Source organism: Lathyrus oleraceus, chromosome 3 (assembly GCF_024323335.1).
Source record: "Lathyrus oleraceus cultivar Zhongwan6 chromosome 3, CAAS_Psat_ZW6_1.0, whole genome shotgun sequence".
Lineage (NCBI taxonomy): Eukaryota > Viridiplantae > Streptophyta > Magnoliopsida > Fabales > Fabaceae > Lathyrus > Lathyrus oleraceus.
In genome coordinates, this window is record NC_066581.1 from 525,522,027 (window position 1) to 525,537,907 (window position 15,881).

Sequence of the window (15,881 nt, forward strand, 5' to 3'; positions counted from 1 at the left end):
TTCTCCTGGTTCATATATTTGTGGTTACTATCCTTAGCAATGTTGTGGAGTTATGGACTTAGAATTAGGATCCTGACCTTTGCTCTGGGACTTGTGATTTGAGACCTTAGTGGCATAATTATTGATCCTTATTCAAGTTGGAGCCTGTAAGCCCTAATTTTGACCCTAAGATCCCTCATGTTATTCACATCATATACATTGACATTAGGATCATACCTCGGCATCCTCCTTACCCCTTACTCATTGGGTTTGTTTTGGGAGAGATCACCAAGCACCATGTGATTGTATCATACTTGTTATTTTATCATTTACTAACCAAAATACCAAAAATATGCCCTTGCACTTGTCTATTTCTTTTGTAGGTAATGCACCTGATCACCTTTAATCCATCAAGTTCACATCTAGGGTTTAAGACCCCCATTGCTAAGAGCTCAACCAAGGAATGATCCACAATGGCTTTAGACATCATATATGGATCCCCATTATATTCACATGTTATTTTTATCGTTAAATCATCAAGAGTTTGGAGTTGGTTTCCCTTGGAAACCCTAGTTCATCTGGGTGTCTTGTGTAACTTCTTCAACAAGCCTCTTCACCAATTGATCAAAACTTTCAAGGGAAATTTCACATTTCATCATATTATGCATATATGATCTCCCATGAGTCCCAAAAGTCAATAGAATTTCAAGTTAGCAAGGTGGTTCATGGTGGTTGACTAGAGGAATTCAACTAATCAAAACTGGGGTTCCCTAGACCTTATCTCCTACACTTTCATGTTTAGGTCCATCTTCATCTCATTCCCCTTATTTATTCATTCATGTCATGGACCTATGATATCTCAAATATCCTAATGCTAGTTGATTGCAAAATCAACATGAGTATGGATGAGATTAGGTCCACCACTTTGCATATTCTTTTTGTGTGTGGTATGTTTCATGAGCATAGTCCATTATACTATGTCTCTAACATGCATTAACACCAAAATTCTATTGCCCGACCTCAAATAGTTGTGACTTCTACATAAGTCCAATTACGATTGCTTAACATAGCGCTAAATTTTGACACAAAAAGGCATAGCATTCTAGTTAGTGAGATTGTAAGTCTCCCCTCTTTCATGGTATTGTATGGAAACTTGGTCTTTTTTCCTTCCTTTGGAAGATGTCTTGGTTCAAGGATCTATGCTTGTGATAAGTGGGTTGAGTGGTCTCCAAAGAATGACTTAAACAAAAGAAAAGCAAAAGCAATACTAACTTCTAATTCACTAACAATTAACATTTAATTTCAAGTTATTTATTTTTAATGCACTTTAATTTTTAAGCCTTATTCATTTGCCATTATTCATACCATTCAAATTGTTTACTTTTATGTCATTTTTAATTTCTCCACTTTGACCATATTTTGTGATATTTGGTGTTTGTATATATTTGTTTGTTTGTGTGGTATTTTGACTTTAATGTACATAATAAGAACAAAAACCCTAAAAAAACATCTTATGTGGACTGTTGGTTTGATCTGAGACTATTGGACCTAGAATCTAGGCAACACTCCCTATGCAAAGGACTTGGCCAATGCCAATTTTCATGTAACCAAGTACTTGTGAAGAAAATTTATATGATACAACTTTGAAGATCCATTTGAGTTCATTTGTAACACGATCATTGTGAAGCTGTTATTTTGAATCTGTGACTTATGCCATCTTTGAATTCATCTGACACGTGGGAAATTTTAAAGAAGATCATGGAGTTGTTAAGCTTGGATGTGGCTATATTTATTTGATTCCTTGCTCTTCAACTTGCTATTTATGTATTGTTTGTTGCTTGATTCAAAAGTCCAAGGGAAATTTGGGTTTCTATATGACATTCTTGTCTATTGGATTGCAGCCCATTCGTTAGATCTTTTCAACTCTCAACTTTTAAATTTATGCTTAGGATTAGTCTCTTTATCTCCTCCCCACTTCTTTAATTTCAAAATATCTCCCTCCTTTTAAAATATTCTTTACTTGTGTTTGTTGATTTCTAAACTTTGACCATTTTGTAAACTAGAAACTTTGGCCTTATGTCATTGCATTTTTTTAAAATCTTTTTCTTAATCAAACTTGTAAATAAACTTAACTATACTTGACTTAAAATCCCAAAAGCCAAAAGAACTAACACTCATTCAAACCATTTTAGGCCCTTGTGCCTTTTTAAACTTAAATTTTTGTTAAAAGCAATGTACTCACTTTGAAATTGTTACCACGAATTTTGAGGTTTTGATCCCTCATTTTTATGTTAGTACGTAGGCACAAGTCTGAAGGTCTTGTCAAACACAAAAATATAATTAATGAATTCTTTTCTCTTCGCCACACTATTTTTATTTGCAAACATCATTTGTACAAAAACACATATGCACACAAAAAAGGGCTCCCTAGGAGTACCTAAGACACTTTGGGTGCTAACACCTTCCCTCTGTGTAACCAACCCCCTTACTTGTAATCTCTAGCATTTTATTAGTTTTGATTTGAAAACTTCTTATTTTTTGGGTTTTGTTCGTACTTTTCCCTTTTCCCTTGGAAACAATAAAAGCGCGGTGGCGACTCTGGTTTTACTGACGTCAAGTTTATCCATAGCTCGATGGTCATGAATTTGTCGCTATAGAAATTAAGTGGTGACTCTGCTTAGGAGTAGTCTCCAGTGGGTTTAACCTACTTTTGTGTTTGTATATATTTGTATATTTGATATATGTATATTTGTTTGTGTGATACAATCTGCTTGTTGTGCTTGGGGATCTCTGAGTGGTGAGATAAGTTCTAACCCAAACTTAAGTGAAATTAAGATATGAGGATGGTATAGTCATGTTCGACTTTTGTGGAGTAGTCCTTAACAAGTTGGCTTGAGATCCATCTACTCAGTGGAGGCCCTTTTGGAGTTAGGAATGTCACACAAGTTATTTGTGGTTAGGAATTACTATCTCTGATTTGGGATCCGAGAAGTTGAGGACCGTAGAACATTTAACCCTCTTGGCCTATTTAGGATGTAGTGCGGAGACTGTTCAAGTGTAGACTTGATAACAGTTGTTACACGATACTACACTCAGACGAGTTTCTCTTGAGAATATTATGGGTTGATGAGTCAGTCATCCTAACTTGTAATATCCGATAGATGAAATTAAGACTTTGGGAACTTTTTAGAACATGATCTACAGGTTTTTATCCTTAGCTCACTCCTTTGGGATGGTTCTTACCCAAACTCCATGCTCGTGACTCACAACAAACCCTTGATTCTTGGTTGATCCAATCAAGTCTTGTCAATATCAATTGAACTTGGGTGTTGATAAGGTGTAAACCATAATCCACCAAAATGGATGATTGATCTTGACAATGGCTTGATTCATCCATTGACCTTTGTTTGTTTGCCTTGTGTGTGATCCCTTATCAGTGATTGTTGCATTCATGCATTCATGCGCATCATAACATTTATCACACGAAAATTTCAAGGAACTTTTGTATTATTTGCAAATAATTTTAGACCATGGATTATGGACGAAGGAACACTAAGAAGTACGATTTCAGATGTCCCGACTTGAATGAGATAAGGAAGTTATCATCTTTTGTATTAGATCCCTTGGACTTCAAGCAACGCCATGGGAAGCTTCTGTCTATTTTGTCTGCAGATGTAGTTGAAGGACTTCTGAGTGTGTTGGTTTAGTTTTATGACCCTCTCTACCGTTGCTTCACTTTTTCGGATTATCAGCTTGTGCCTATGTTGGAGGAGTACGCCAATCTATTGGGAATACCTGTTTCTAGAAAATTTCCCTTTAGTGAGAATACCTGAGATAGAGACTCGTTAGGTGAAGAAAGGAGGATTGTTTGGATTGACTTCTGAGTTCCTCATTAAGGGAGCTACTGCCTTTGCTCAAGCCGGTAGTGTGGATGCTTTTGAAGCTATCTTTGTGTTGCTCATCTATGGGTTGGCTTTGTTCCCTAACATTGACGGTTTTGTTGATGTTAACGCCATTAAAATTTTCTTGATTGGGAATGTTATGCCTACTCTGTTAGGAGATATGTACGTCTCTTTGCATCTAAGGAATTCCAAGGGTGGTGGAACTATTGTCTGTTGTGTTCCTTTTCTGTATAAGTGGTTTATTTCGCACTTGTCTCAGATGCCTACTATAATACCCCAAAATTTACCCTTCATTTTTCGTGGAAGCATGGGATTATGTTTTACACTTCATTAGCATCATACTAGGTCATACTCATTGCATACTGCATTAGGGACATGGAAATCAGATTTTTGATTGATCACTCCTTAACAGAAGGAACCCACACAAAGAAAGATTGAGAATTGGACTTCATTTTCTAAATATACCAGTCTCAAGGGTCTCAGGGGGGTCCAAGTATCTTATTATGGTCCTCAGTTCATCAGTGAAGGATTCAAAGCTATCAGAGTGTTCATCTGGATTTAATCAGAAATTAGGGTTTCATGGCTACCTGCAACAGGCAATGTTTGGTTAAAAGTATAGGAGCTCATCCATGTCATGATTAGAGAGGCATCTTGGCCTAGGAAGATTCACAATTATCTCAGAAAGATCCATTGGCAATCAGTGCAATAAGTTCCTGATCATTTTTCCCTAAAACTAGGGTTTGGTATAAAATTAGTTTATTTCTGATTCTTTGGGTGAAACTCTTTTCCATGGCCCTCCATATGTCCACAAGGGTCTACATACAAAAAATCAGCTCTTTATTTGAGCTAGAAGTGCTTCAATTGATCAATGGAATCGGGAATCAGACAGTTTGGGAAAAGTTAATTGTGGGGCCAGAAAAGTCAACTCCTGACATTTTGAGAGTGGAATCTCAAATTCCATGCCTAGGGGATCCTACATGTAAAATTTGATCAAGTTTGGATCATGGATTCACCATTTAATTAGGAATTGGAAAAGTTACTTAATTTGGAAATGGTTGACTTTACATTTAGGGCAAGTTTTCATGATCATTGCACTCACTTTAAGCCCATTTTTCATCAAGATAAAAGCTCCATTTGAAAATTTCTCTAACATGAAAGTTTTTCCTATTGTTCCAGGCTTTCTAGAGATATAAAGTTTTCTCCATTTGGATTAGAATTGAGAAAGTTATGCTTAGTCAAAGTGAGACATTTTTTTAGGACACTTAGAAAAATTTCTAAGTTCAAAATCTTCAAAATTTGTCAAGACTTCTTGGCCAGTTTTCTTGCACTTCAAGGCGTTATTTGAAAATACTTTCTTCACAAAAAGTGTACCTTGCCATGTCCTCTTTCACATCCTTTTGGAATCATCTCATTTGGATCCATGGTTTGAGAGATAGATTCATTTAAAGTGGGCACCATTACTTGATTTTCTAGGCAGATTTTGGGCATGGCTGGCCCAATCAGATTTTCTAAGCATGCTGCACAAACCAGTCACGTTTCTTACCTCTTTTGGCCATGCATTGGACATCCATTCACTTAAGTTTGGCAAAAAATAACAACATTTTACACCTCACTTCACACTTTTATTCTTATAGATAAATCACTTATTAAAAAGCCCATGAAAACACCTAATCCACCCTATTTAAGAAGCTGAAACCCTAACCCTAAAGGAGCATTGGAATTTCGTGGCAAGGAGGCAAAGCTTCATCACATATCATATTCCATTCCACTTCTATTTTCCATTAGGTAATCATCTCTTCCATAACCATGTTTTGATATATATACGCTTGCTTACCATGTTCATCACCATTAATCCTTCCATTTTCATATTTCTTTTTCTTATTTAAAATATTTTCTTCGTCCATAAAATTACCCAAAAACATTTTTCACTTTTCTTAATGTTTTATTTAATTTTATATAATTTTTATTTTTGTATTTTTTTAATATTAATATTTTATTTTAATTATTTATTCTAAATGGTCCATTTTAACACACTTTTTTTTATTGATTTTATTTTTATGACTTAAAACTATTGTTAGCATTTGATTTTTGGGACGAAGGGTGACCACTGTCTCATGGTCAACCTGACCTTTTCTCGAAATTTTATGTCACATTTTCAATTTATTTTGGATTTATTTTTGAACTAGTTTGGTTGGTTGACTTTTAATTTGACTTCTGTTTTATTTTAATTAATTCACATACCAATTTTCATTATTTTAAAAATCTTTTTGGGGTATGATGATGCCCTGACCCCAACTTATTTAGTTTAATTTTTCATAATTTTCTTGATTAATTTACTATTTATTCTTGATTTATTTTTAACCTAGTCTTATTAATTGACTTTTGGTTTGACCTATGTTTTGTTTTAACTAATTCACGTGCCAATTTTCATTATTTTTAAAATCTTGTTGGGGGATGATGATGTCCTGACCCCACCTTATTTAGTTTAATTTTTCATAATTTTCTTGATTAATTTACTATTTATTCTTGATTTATTTCTAACCTAGTCTTATTAATAGACTTTTAAATTGACTTCTGTTTTATTTTAATTAATTCACGTACCAATTTTCATTATTTTTAAAATCTTTTTGGGGGATGATGATGTCCTGACCCCACCTTATTTAGTTTAATTTTTCATAATATTCTTGATTAATTTTCTATTTATTTGTTATGTTTTAAGTTGACTTGAATTTCAGTTGACTTCCTTATGATCGATGTTTGACTTAGGGGATGCTTATGGCAATTGAAGAGATCTTTTGATCCTCCCTTGTTCATCTCATATGCCATGTATTAGAGGCCTTTTACCTTGATTTTATTTGGTCCTTACCTCATTTCCTGATTAAATTATTCAGTGGACCCTTCGTGTGCATATTCTCATCTGTTTGATTCATCTGTTATATTTTATACTTGTTTCTCTCATTCATGCTTTCTATTGCTTGATTATTTAACATGTTCATACTCCCATGCATTGTTTAAATGCTCCATTATTTGATTCTTTGGTTTGATTATATATTGTTTATTTGTCCGATCTGATTGATAATTGTTGCCTACTTGTATGATGTATGAGGCATATATTCTTATTGTTTGTTTGCCATGAACAATCCCCATTCATAACAAATGTACCCCTCTCCCATAAAGTGTATAATATTTATTTCTTTATTTCTTTAGTCACCTGTTAATACAAGAATTAAAACGAATATCCGATAACCATTTCAAAATAAGATCAAAAGCTCGATCCAACGTCGAGTAATCATTTTCAAAACTTAACAGAACCAGCACACATTCATCCATCCTCTTGTAAGTTGATTGCCTCAGGAATTTCCATCTACCTGTAAGTCGATTGCCTCCAGCATCTCCATCTACCCTTATCCGTAACTCCTCTCCGCGCTCCATCCGTCGACTCTGGTTCCGTTTAGGTAGCACCCATTAGGTAGAACCATTTGTATGATAACATAGGTAGAATTCCCCTATTCTCTGCATGCTAACATTAGGTAGATGTTCCCCTTTGTAAATCCTAACACATAGGTCCATATTGCATGACAACTCTAGAGCAGAGCCTCCCCACTTTTAGACCTTCCATGCGTCTCCGATCTTGTGGCATGTCAGTCCGTTCTATTGCAAAGAGGTAACTGCCTAAGACTCGATTCAGCGAGCTGCGACACCTACTGCTAGGACGTTGAACATGAAGGAGAATTGCCATCCAAGGAGCAGCGGAATTTAAAATTTTCTCCTTTAATGATCCTTACGAATGGGCATGATCAGTGATAGAATCGTTACCTCTTGTGGCGATCACGAAAGTTGAACGATGACAACGTCTCTACTCAGTCCACACGAACGGATTCCTTCAATCTCAGTGCTAGCTGGTACAAATGAAGGCTTTGAGTGAGAGAGAGAGAGGGAAACGAAATTCCAAGTCTTCACTTGAGTCTCAGTAACAATGCTTCTACCCAAGGGTTCTATTTATAGAACCACTTGTGTGGGCTTCAAGCTAAAAAGCCCACTTAAGTGTATTTTGGCCCATATCTCATAATATGCCAAAATCACTTAAGTATTTGGTACCTTACCATATTTCGTATTCTACTTAAGTACACCGTACCTTACGATGTTCCTTAGTTACTCTATCTCTCATCAATCCGTCCTTTGTGTGTGACCCTATAGGTTTTCGCGGCGTTGGCAATTATATTAAATCACGTATTTAACATAATAAACAGTGAGCGGTATCTAGCAACACATCACTGCTACCCAAGCCACGAAAATGTCATGTGATCTGACAAGTCCTTCTGTGATAATAATTATGTGTATAATCACCCCTTTGCCCGTATGTCTATATTGAACACAAGGTATAGACTATGTCATCCTTGTCCAGTTCAATATTGGGCCCATAGACATTTATCCTGTTACGCAGAATGGGCAAATTCCATCTAGGTCACTCATGTCCCTCAGCATGCTTCGTAGAGTACCCATCAACTATCTTTATGGTTATCCAGTGACGGACAACGTTGGATCAGCAATAAAGCACTCGACTCTACATCTAGGGTCCATAGTGGTTTCAGGTCGAAGAGTGGTAATCACCATTATCACCATGAGAATAACTTATGACACTTTGCATAACTTTCTATATAGTATTCTCATAGCGGGTCAATCCGGTATAAATATTACTCTTAATATTCATACCTATGTTTAAGACTTGATAACTCTTTATCCATGATCCATGAGATGTGATCATCAGTCTACAAACATAAAAGTCTTAATGCTTTAATGTTATCCCACTTCACAATAACCGGCGGGAAAACAAGAACAACAGAGCCGCCACCGTGCGTTATTTATCCCAAAAGAGGGAAAGGAAACGCTCGAAGTAAACCTGGAAAAAGCATGGTCTCGCGACCAAAGAGAATGGGATCGGGAGTCGGTTATGCGAAGGGAAGGTATTAGCACCCCTATGCATCCGTCGTACTCGACGGGATCCACGCACAAAAGGAAGGAATATGGTTGCTAAAACACTGCTCAAACACACACACACTGGCTGAAAGAGACACAAGAAAACAGACAGGGCTGACTCGGCAGGATATCGCATCCTGGGCCTACTTAGTCTATCAGGCATAGACATCAGAGTCGAAGTAGTTCGGACTGGGGAAACAACACATGCTCGCTAGGATGTCGCATCCTATGCATACGTATCTCCTTTGGACGAAGGAGAATCAGAGCATTCGTAGCTCGGCTAACACGCGCACAAACAAACACAGGCAAAGGCAAACGTGGAGCCTGAATGCCAATCACTGGACTTATATCAGCATCCGAACCAAACACACACAAGGAGGCAAACGTGGAGCCTGAATGCCAATCACTGGGCTTACATCAGCATCCGAACCAAAACACACACACTGGAACCCGAATGCCACTCGATGGACTTACATCAGCTTCCAAGCACACAACAAGAAGAAGGGTCTCGATTGCAACCAGGGCAAGAGAAGGGGAAGGTCTCAATCGCAACGAGGGCGAGAGAAAAGAATTAGTGTTAGTTGTTAGTCAAACTCGACAAGACATCGCATCTCGTGCCTACGTATCTCATCTGGACATGAGAATCAGAGTTGCCGTAGTTCGGCTAAACTATTCCTGTTGGTTTGTGTTTTTTAAGTGGACGACGTCACTGCGCAATCTACCGGATGCTCGACCTTTGGAGACTTACTCACCTGTGGTAGAAGGAGTGGACGTATCCTTAAGAGGGGATAGTGTTTGTTTGTGTTTTAGGAAAGCTCAAGCAAGAAAGGAAGTCCTATACGAAGGAACCGTGCTACCTTAATTGACATGCAAACGAGACTACGCGGAGTCTAGCAAACCTAGGGGATACAATCACACCACACAAACATATACAGCATGAAATAAACACACCAACAAGGGGCTCAAACATCAGGGTTAGGCTTTAGTCGAGGGGTCATATCAACCTCAACAAACAAGCCTCTGTATCGGGGTCAGGTTAGCTCTTAACCTTGCCATTGAGGGGCTAAGGTGAAGCTAGATGAAAGGTGATGAGGGGTGTGCCTCATTGCTTCTATCTCAAGTCAGAGAGAGCATCAGACAAGGGAGCGTGGGTCCAGAATGGGGGGACCCTTCTACGCTCAGGACATAGACTCGACTGTACAATGTACAAGATCTTGGGCTTGGATCTCAATGCTACAACCATGTAATGGGAGCAAGGAGAAGACTCACAGAATAGTGGGGGATAGATTGCTTACCCCTACCTTCCACCAATTGCCTCAAATGAGGGCTTTTCCTGCTTGGGACAAATATAAACATACACAATCATTGCCTCTTAAGGAGGACTTCAGACAATGTGCCCGGCCCGGTAACAGCCGGGTCTCCAGACTACATGAAGAAGAAGGCTCTATACCTCAATGCCAATTGCTTATAAGCAAAGCAATGCAAGTTCTTAAGAGAACTGAGCAACTAAGGGTACCTGGAAACAGTCAAACAGAATCAGCATCTACTTTCACAAACAGACAACAATATAATGATCAACAGTGTACAATCATAATCAAACAATGGTGTGCATAGCACAAAGCTCAAGGCTCAAACATCCTACAAAACAAACACATTAGTTTATAGGTCAAGCAACACAATCCCAAATGTGAAACAAATGCCTTAATCCTTAACTTCTTAACCTGAAAAGCCAAAAACAAGTTCAAATGTAAGTAATAAGACCACTAGGACTAGCCTAGGGTCCAAAAGAAGGAAAAATCCTAAAACAGCAACCAATTCATGATCAAAGTCAAGCTATTTCAATAACAAAGGGATCCCAATTGGTCCCATATCCAAACTATGCACCTATTTCAATCTATGCAACATGTAAGGCAAAGTGAGCAATGGTGAACCACATGTGAGCAACCAGCAAGGTCACATCACAAAAAATATCAAAACAGCATAGAAAATTCCACAAAAATTATATCCTAAACAGAGGACATTCAACAAGCTACATGTCAATTTTCAAGCAATTTGGACTAGTGGAACAATGGGAATTAATTCAACATGTCTAAGCATGCAAAAACACAATCAAATGAGGTTACAAAATATACATCAATTTCAATCCAATGGTAAACAGTGACATTACATGGGAAATTAGTAGGACCAAAGCCAAATGAAAGCTACACATGTCAGGAACTATTCTACCAAATTTCATGGTCATATCATTCATCATGCTCATTCTATGCACAAAATAAGGCAAACTAGTTCAAAGGAAGCCCTAAGCCTACAAACAGAATTATTGCATTCAAATCCACATCAACACAACCCCAAAAATTCTCAAACAATTTACATCTAAACAGGACCTAATCCAGGTATGGCACACCAAATTTCAGCTTAATTGGGCAAATGGAACCATGTCAATGAAAATCAACAAAAACAAACACAATTATAGGCTCCAAATCACAACATCAATACATGCTTCCACTTCAAAAATTCATAACTCAATGAAAACAAAAAAGAAATGGATGAGATCAAAACAGGGAGGTTCTAACAGGTGTCTACTACAAGCATGTCAAATTTCATGATCATACAGTACCATATGAGCATTTCACAATGAATCTACCAACCTATGTCACACAAGCTTGCAAATTCAATCATCAGAAATGAAAAATCATGATCAATTAGAAAACACAATGAACAATTCCACAAAAATTCACAAAGGATCCTAACATGTTAATGAGCATCCATGCCAAATTTCAATCAATTCTAACAAGGATAGGTCATGCTAAAAAATCCAACAAATTGGCATCAAGAGGTGTGACACAAATTGTCACACCTAAGTTCAAAAATTCATAACTCCATAGCCAGGTATCAAAAACGCATAAAATTTATATGGAAATAAGCATCATCCAGTCAACAATCATCACAAAAATTTCCAGACATTTATTTTACAATATGAGAATTTCATGATCAAATTAGTCTAAGGTATCAAAATATACACATGTGGAAGAAACCCTAGGTCAAATGAAAAAATATTCCATGCACAACTTTGACCAATAGGTCAAAAATCATCTACACTCAATGACAAAGTCAACAAAATAATTTTCACAATTTTCTGATTTTTCTATATTTTTCTATGAATTTTTTAAGGTGTTATGTGTTTTTTACAATTTTTTAGAATTTATTGAATTAAATAAATTAAATCACAGTGGCAGAATTGTAATATGATGTGGCGGGGGCGGGAAACTCCCAAATCAAATTTTCAAACCAATTCACGGATCAAACAGCACAATCTCCTTCGTTCTTAAACAGAAATTTCCAGAAAATTAACATTGGCTCAAGAACATCAAAACCGCAAATCCTAACCAAAACTAGCAATCTTATATCCGTTGGAATCGCACGAGCACGTAGAACATGAATATACATTCCAATTAACCTAAAACTTCCTAAATCTCAAGAATCGTGCAAGTTAGGGTTCTAGATCTAAACTTCGAGTTAAGATTTCTTACACTACAGTTCACCATTCGCAATTCTAAGAGTATCCTCGTGATCTACATGACAAGCTCTACCACACGCACACAATAATTCAACGAAGCATGCGATTCGAATTTTACACCAACCTGCTATGGCGGTATTGAACCAGGACGAGTTAGCGCGCGACTTGGTGAAACAGCAACAGTACAAGCTACAGGAAAGATGATGTGAAGCTTGGACCCCTTCGATCTTGCTCCTATTGTTCAGAATCAACAATCACCATTGAAGAAGCTTGGATGTACAGTTAGGAATGGCGCGGCTACGGATGTGGAAACTGCAAAACAGATGGAGAGTGTAATGCTACAAGATCAAAGCAACACGAATTTTGCAAATTGATGCAAAATTGAAGAAGTTTGATGAATTTTTGTCTTTGAATGTTCTTGAAGGATCTTGGAGATTTTTGATGATTTTGGATCTGAATTTTTGGTGAATGAAATTCTGTTATGTTTATGGAGTAATTAGGCTTTTATATGTCAGCTTAATCCACAATTAACCAAGGTAATTAACCAAATGGCATTGTAAGCAAAATGCATTTTCACTCAAAAATGGCCAAAACACCCTTCCTCTAAATCAGTCCATATGCCAGCTCAATTTTGGTTCACACAAGTCCAAAATGCCATATCTGATGTGTAGAAACAATTCCCACTTCCATAGGCTATGTAATTTGCAATTTCATCATGTGGTAGAAAAATGCCTAATTATGCACTTTCATTCTTCAAGCCAAAACTCAAATTATGAGGCCTAGCCATGAAATGATGGTTCAAATACATTCTAAATGCCAATCCTGAGGTGTTACAAAAAGTCCCATCTCAAAATTCCAAATATTTTGACATTTGGACAATTTTGCCCCTGATCCAATTTAACAGTCCAGTTGAAAAGTGACTTTTTGCATTGGCCACTTTTGGAAAAATCCAATGATGCACCCTTGAAGTACATGTCAAATGGAGTTTGTGCATATAAAGAACTTGCAATTTGGACAATCCATGTGGTAGTTATGGCCTCCTGATTACGGGTCTTTTCTGAAATTCACTGAGCCATATTTTGCAAACCACACATTGGATTTTTGAGTTCTTGGACTTTTTGGAAAGGTGAGAACAAGATCTTCAACTTTCATGTTGGACAAAATTCCATTTGAAGCTTGTATGATGAAGTTATCTTGAGGAGAAAAAGTTTCCATTTTGGGCAGCTGAGATTACAGGTCATCTGCTATTTTTGGAAATTTTCTGTCTGGCCTCCAAATCTTCAACCTTGGTCTTTGGCATGTCAAATGAGACTTATATGGACATGAATGAGGCCTTTAAAACCATTTCCCACCTTCCAATCCATAAAATCAGGCACAGTTGACCACAGTTGACCACAGTTGACTTTCTAGGGTTTCTGGTTGACTGAACAATGACTGGTGACTTCTGAGCATCCAATCTTTGGCCAAACCACTTAAAAATGATCCTTGGACCATATGAGCTTGAAAAATCAACCCTAGGGCTTTGTCTCAATAAAAAATGGCCCTTGCTTGCTTGACTGACTGATTCTCCTGATCAGTTTATCCTGATTGGTCAGCTGAACTTGCACTTGGGCAAATGGACAATGCAATGTTATGCAGTGGACATTGTTAATGCTATGACCTAATATGAAATGAATGTATTCAATGGTAGGGTGCAAATTTGAGGTGATACAGCTGCCCCTATTCAATCAACTGGGAACCCGAATGGATGAGAGCAATGGCTGTCAGACTTTCAGGGTAAACAGGGATTGAATACCGAGTACCGTAGAAATTTGCACACTGCTGGGAATTATTTTTCTTGTTTTTGTTGTTTTTTTTTTCAGAGGTACAAGCACATCCAAGCATCGACACACGATGAATGGGAACAGAAATCATCTCAACTAGACGCCAACGGACAACTAGGAAAAACTCAACGTTTACCGAGACCAACGGAGAGGTAACCAATCATCATCGGATGAATGGAAAGAGATATACAACCATACGTCAGCGGACGGAATGGGAAAAACTCAACGTTTACCAAGACCAACGGAGAGGTAAATCAACTCTACTGGGGATAACCAGGAAAGGATACAACCATACGTCAGCGGACGCAGTGGGAAAAACTCAGCGTTTACCAAGACCAACGGAGAGGTAACCAATCATTAATGAATGATTGGAAGGATAGTGATACAACCATACGTCAGCGGACGAAATGGGGAAAAACTCAACGTTTACCAAGACCAACGGAGAGGTAACCAATCATCATAGGATGGATGGGAAGACTCGACCAGACGTCATAGGACGAAAGGGAGAAGCTCGACGTTTATCGACACCAACGGAGAAGGAGAAAACTCAGCCAAGACGTCATAGGACGAAAGGGAGACTCAACGTTTATCGACACCAACGGAGAAGGAGGAAACTCAGCCAGACGTCATAGGACGAAAGGGAGACTCAACGTTTATCGACACCAACGGAGAAGGAGGAAACTCAGCCAGACGTCATAGGACGAAAGGGAGACTCAACGTTTATCGACACCAACGGAGAAGGAGGAAACTCAGCCAAGACGTCATAGGACGAAAGGGAGAAGGAGAAAGCCACTTCACGAGGGAAAGGCACCACAACCGGAAACCGAATAGGACGTCTACTGGGAATTCTGGCTGGGAATCAACCAGACATTAATGAATGAACTGGGAATAGGGTATACAATCAGACGTCATCGGACGAATGAGAAAAACACAACGTTTATCGAAACCAACGGGGAGGTAAATCCACTTGGGGAAAGGTACAACTAGGCATCATAGGATGACTAGGAAAAACTCGACGTTTATCGACACCAACGGAGAGGAGGAATATTCTGAGGGGAATCATCTGGTATTACCAAATGATCTGCGGGGAACAATCAACTATACGCCAACGGACGCGTAGGAAAAACTCGACGTTTATCGACACCAACGGAGAGGAGGAAACTTCTGGGGACGACCCTGTGGGGAAAGATATCAACTATACGCCAACGGACGCGTAGGAAAAACTCGACGTTTATCGACACCAACGGAGAGGAGGAAACTTCACTAGGGAAAGGACGACGTTACGAACATCTAAAGATGATGTTTACCGACATCAAAGAAGACCAGACACTACGCAGGACTGGGAAAGCACCGAAAAATGGTGTTTGCCGACACCAAAGAAACAACACACGCGGGTGCTGACAGGATACTGACATCTACATGTCTGGGCAAGGCCACATACTGGCAGGGGGTCTCACTGGGGAGAAACATGCTTTCCTTTCACCAACGGACGAGGAAATAAACCTCTGTGGGGATTATTAATCCTGAATGCTGTCAGGAGCAACTGTAGCAAACGCGCTGTACAAGTTAAACAAACATCCGCCTCTGCCGGGGATACGGTCTGATTGGGTTTTGGAACACATGAATGCATATGTTTGAATTTTTCTATGGCGTAATGCTCCACATTGAATGGAAATGCTACGC